Source organism: Rutidosis leptorrhynchoides, chromosome 1 (genome assembly GCF_046630445.1).
Source record: "Rutidosis leptorrhynchoides isolate AG116_Rl617_1_P2 chromosome 1, CSIRO_AGI_Rlap_v1, whole genome shotgun sequence".
In the NCBI taxonomy this organism is placed as follows: domain Eukaryota; kingdom Viridiplantae; phylum Streptophyta; class Magnoliopsida; order Asterales; family Asteraceae; genus Rutidosis; species Rutidosis leptorrhynchoides.
Window position 1 is genome coordinate 440900326 of NC_092333.1, and position 6000 is coordinate 440906325.

Sequence of the window (6000 nt, forward strand, 5' to 3'; positions counted from 1 at the left end):
ATAGGAAAAGATATTAGAATCTTGGAAGAAGAAGAAAATAAACGTATGATACAAGAATGGGTTTCAAGGAGTTCTTTTTTTTTGTTTTTTTTTTATTTTATTATTATTATGGAATATTTAAAAAAGAAAAAAAAACAAAGAAAAAAATAGTGAAATAAAGAGAGATACGCTGACAAGAATTACACGATTATTCCATGTGTTTTGTAATATATATATATATATATATATATATATATATATATATATATATATATATATATATATATATATATATATATATATATATATATATGGTGAGGATCCATGTGTAACTAGAGGATGTAGAGAACCGAGAGAACTAGTAGACTGACCTTCATCTTGTTGCAGCCTGACCTTCATCTGCGTGCAGATTGACTCAATCTGCGTGCAGACTGACCTTCATCTGCTAATGATACCGCAACCCGCATGCGCCATGTATACGTATGCGGGCACTCGCTAGCATGCGTATGCGTGTGCTTGTATGCGTTATGCGGTATGCGGATTCGCATCGAATGCCTTTGTTTCCGGTACGGCGGTTACTTGGCCATCAAGTCAATATCTTTTCCATAATTATATCCGTGATTCGGGGGAGTTAGTTATGGACGAGATTATCATTATCTTGAATGGTTCTAGACTTGGGGTTTGCCTATATATACAAACCCTAATTATCATTCTAAGGACACAATCACGTTACGTAACCATCATCTGCTACACGTCTTACGTAACCAGCATCATCTAGCATCTTCTCAAGGTTAACAGGTTAGTTTCTCGTTAACTAGCACCTACAACCTTACTTGGGGCCTTCTGGTAGACGACCTGTCATCAAAGGTGGACTTAATCACTTGGCCACCCCGCCGACATCATCATGTCGGCCATGGTTATTCACGGTAGCCGGACCGGAGAGCCTTGTTCTAAGATCCTTAAACCCCCCTTTAACGTATTGAGCAGGCATATTAAACCCTATGGTAAAAATATGCATGATCAGTGGTGCTTTCATTGAGAGTCGAGTTAGTTCAAGACTGTTTAATTGTTTTTTATTTTTTAAAAGGTTTTGAATTATAAGGCTTGTTATTCACAAAATTTTTGAATTTTTTCTTTAACAGTATCATGACTTCCGGGGAATCATCGGAACGTACTCAAACAGATAATCAAAACACGCCGTCTGGTAATCAGCAGACGCAAGCTATGGCTACGAGGGCGGGATACGCGCCATATCCTCTGCCTGTATCCGGCGAGCCTTTTCAGATGTATAAGCCGATATATCCAGATGGGATTACACCGCTAAGGGCAAACTCGCCAGTCACCACCACGCGGTAGGATTTTTCCGCGGTGGATCCAAGGGTCATCTTGGTGGGCACTAGCGGTGAAACAGTAGGCCCGCACGTTGTATGCTGCGGCCAGGTACCTATTTATAGTACCACGGTTTCAATCCCTCTGCAGACGTAGAGTGTTCAGCAGAATTCATCGTTTACACCGTTGCAACCTTGGCAACCACCGCGTCCAATTTCGCAGTTTTTGACTCCTGCGGATGCGCAGCCATTACTTAATAGTTGGGGGTTCGGTGTCATTCCGAATGCCAATTCTCATTGGACGCCGATAACCGCAGAACAGCAAAGCACTGCGCATACGGTTGGGCTTATAGCGGCATATCCTCAGGTCTCGCAGGCATCTGCGCCACAGGTTTCGGCACCTTTTCAGCTACCCGTATACTCTGCGCCGGCAAGCCTGCCTTCTTTTCCAACGCATCAGCCTTGGTTGTATCCGCAGACGCCAGGGCAGCCTTGGCAAAATATTCAAGGGCAGGCAAATCTTGCAGGTCAATTTATGCAGGCCGCACCTCCTGATATGGTTCACTTATTTTCACAGCCTGACGTTGTTCAGGACATGATGATGCGGTTCTTTGCGGGATTGAAAGGGGAACCTGTTAAACCACCCTTTGAGCTACCAACCACTTTTGATAAGTTTCCTCCGCATATAAGTGCATATCCGTTTCCATCAGCACCAAAGATACCTCACACGTTGGGTACTTATAATGGTTTAACTGATCCAGATGACTTCCTGCAGCGTTTTGAAGGCGCAATGTGTAGTGACCCGAACTTTTCCATGTTTATATATATTAATTGAGATTGATATTTACATGATTAAATGTTTCCAACATGTTAAGCAATCAAACTTGTTAAGACTTGATTAATTGAAATATGTTTCATATAGACAATTGACCACCCAAGTTGACCGGTGATTCACGAACGTTAAAACTTGTAAAAACTATATGATGACATATATATGGATATATATATAGTTAACATGATACTATGATAAGTAAACATATCATTAAGTATATTAACAATGAACTACATATGTAAAAACAAGACTACTAACTTAATGATTTTTAAACGAGACATATATGTAACGATTATCGTTGTAAAGACATTTAATGTATATATATCATATTAAGAGATATTCATACATGATAATATCATGATAATATAATAATTTAAAATCGCATTTGATATTATAAACATTGGGTTAACAACATTTAACAAGATCGTTAACCTAAAGGTTTCAAAACAACACTTACATGTAACGACTAACGATGACTTAAAGACTCAGTTAAAATGTATATACATGTAGTGTTTTAATATGTATTTATACACTTTTGAAAGACTTCAATACACTTATCAAAATACTTCTACTTAACAAAAATGCTTACAATTACATCCTCGTTCAGTTTCATCAACAATTCTACTCGTATGCACCCGTATTCGTACTCGTACAATACACAGCTTTTAGATGTATGTACTATTGGTATATACACTCCAATGATCAGCTCTTAGCAGCCCATGTGAGTCACCTAACACATGTGGGAACCATCATTTGGCAACTAGCATGAAATATCTCATAAAATTACAAAAATATGAGTAATCATTCATGACTTATTTACATGAAAACAAAATTACATATCCTTTATATCTAATCCATACACCAACGACCAAAAACACCTACAAACACTTTCATTCTTCAATTTTCTTCATCTAATTGATCTCTCTCAAGTTCTATCTTCAAGTTCTAAGTGTTCTTCATATATTCTACAAGTTCTAGTTACATAAAATCAAGAATACTTTCAAGTTTGCTAGCTCACTTCCAATCTTGTAAGGTGATCATCCAACCTCAAGAAATCTTTGTTTCTTACAGTAGGTTATCATTCTAATACAAGGTAATAATCATATTCAAACTTTGGTTCAATTTCTATAACTGTAACAATCTTATTTCAAGTGATGATCTTACTTGAACTTGTTTTCGTGTCATGATTCTGCTTCAAGAACTTCGAGCCATCCAAAGATCCGTTGAAGCTAGATCCATTTTTTCTCTTTTCCAGTAGGTTTATCCAAGGAACTTAGGGTAGTAATGATGTTCATAACATCATTCAATTCATACATATAAAGCTATCTTATTCGAAGGTTTAAACTTGTAATCACTAGAACATAGTTTAGTTAATTCTAAACTTGTTCGCAAACAAAAGTTAATCCTTCTAAATTGACTTTTAAAATAAACTAAACACATGTTCTATATCTATATGATATGCTAACTTAATGATTTAAAACCTGGAAACACGAAAAACACCGTAAAACCGGATTTACGCCGTCGTAGTAACACCGCGGGCTGTTTTGGGTTAGTTAATTAAAAACTATGATAAACTTTGATTTAAAAGTTGTTATTCTGAAAAAATGATTTTTATTATGAACATGAAACTATATCCAAAAATTATGGTTAAACTCAAAGTGAAAGTATGTTTTCTAAAATGGTCATCTAGACGTCGTTCTTTCGGCTGAAATGACTACCTTTACAAAAACGACTTGTAACTTATTTTTCTGACTATAAACCTATACTTTTTCTGTTTAGATTCATAAAATGGAGTTCAATATGAAACCATAGCAATTTGATTCACTCAAAACGGATTTAAAATGAAGAAGTTATGGGTAAAACAAGATTGGATAATTTTTCTCTTTTAGCTACGTGAAAATTGGTAACAAATCTATTCCAACCATAACTTAATCAACTTGTATTGTATATTATGTAATCTTGAGATACCATAGACACGTATACAATGTTTTGACCTATCATGTCGACACATCTATATATATTTCGGAACAACCATAGACACTCTATATGTGAATGTTGGAGTTAGCTATACAGGGTTGAGGTTGATTCCAAAATATATATAGTTTGAGTTGTGATCAATACTGAGATACATATACACTGGGTCGTGGATTGATTCAAGATAATATTTATCGATTTATTTCTGTACATCTAACTGTGGACAACTAGTTGTAGGTTACTAACGAGGACAGCTGACTTAATAAACTTAAAACATCAAAATATATTAAAAGTGTTGTAAATATATTTTGAACATACTTTGATATATATGTATATATTGTTATAGGTTCGTGAATCAACCAGTGGCCAAGTCTTACTTCCCGACGAAGTAAAAATCTGTGAAAGTGAGTTATAGTCCCACTTTTAAAATCTAATATTTTTGGGATGAGAATAAATGCAGGTTTTATAAATGATTTACAAAATAGACGCAAGTACGTGAAACTACATTCTATGGTTGAATTATCGAAATCGAATATGCCCCTTTTTATTAAGTCTGGTAATCTAAGAATTAGGGAACAGACACCCTAATTGACGCGAATCCTAAAGATAGATCTATTGGGCTTAACAAACCCCATCCAAAGTACCGGATGCTTTAGTACTTCGAAATTTATATCATATCCGAAGGGTGTCCCGGAATGATGGGGATATTCTTATATATGCATCTTGTTAATGTCGGTTACCAGGTGTTTACCATATGAATGATTTTTATCTCTATGTATGGGATGTGTATTGAAATATGAAATCTTGTGGTCTATTATTATGATTTGATATATAGGTTAAACCTATAACTCACCAACATTTTTGTTGACGTTTTAAGCATGTTTATTCTCAGGTGATTATTAAGAGCTTCCGCTGTCGCATACTTAAATAAGGACGAGATTTGGAGTCCATGCTTGTATGATATTGTGTAAAAACTGCATTCAAGAAACTTATTTTGTTGTAACATATTTGTATTGTAAACCATTATGTAATGGTTGTGTGTAAACAGGATATTTTAGATTATCATTATTTGATAATCTACGTAAAGCTTTTTAAACCTTTATTGATGAAATAAAGGTTATGGTTTGTTTTAAAATGAATGCAGTCTTTGAAAAACGTCTCATATAGAGGTCAAAACCTCGCAACGAAATCAATTAATATGGAACGTTTTTAATCAATAAGAACGGGACATTTCAGTTGGTATCCGAGCGTTTGTCTTAGAGAACCAGAATTTTGCATTAGTGTGTCTTATCGAGTTTGTTAGGATGCATTAGTGAGTCTGGACTTCGACCGTGTTTACTTGAAAAATGATTGCTTAACAAATTTTGTTGGAAACTATATATTTTTAACATGTGAATATTATGTGATATATTAATCTCTTAACGCGTTTGATATTATGTGATAGATGTCTACCTCTAGAACAAGTCCCATTGACTCACCTAATAATAATGAAGAGTCAAATGTAAATTGGAATGATTCGTGGACTGATTCACAAGTTCCCGAAGAGGAACCGGAAGAAGAGTCGGAACCGGAAGAAGAATCGGAACCGGAAGAAGAATCGGGACCGGATGAAGAAATAGAACCGGTGGGGGAAATAATAAAACGGTTAAGTAAAAGAAAATCCTCAACCAACCGACCAAGGTTAATTATGGTCAATGGTGTTTCCGCCAAGGAAGCAAAATATTGGGAGGATTACCAATTCTCCGATGAATCGGATTCAAACGAGAATTCCGATGACGTTATAGAAATTACCCCAACTGAATTTAAAAAGGCAAAAGAAAATAATAAGGGAAAGGGCATAAAAATAGAGAAATCTAATTCCAACCCCGATGAACTTTATATGTATTG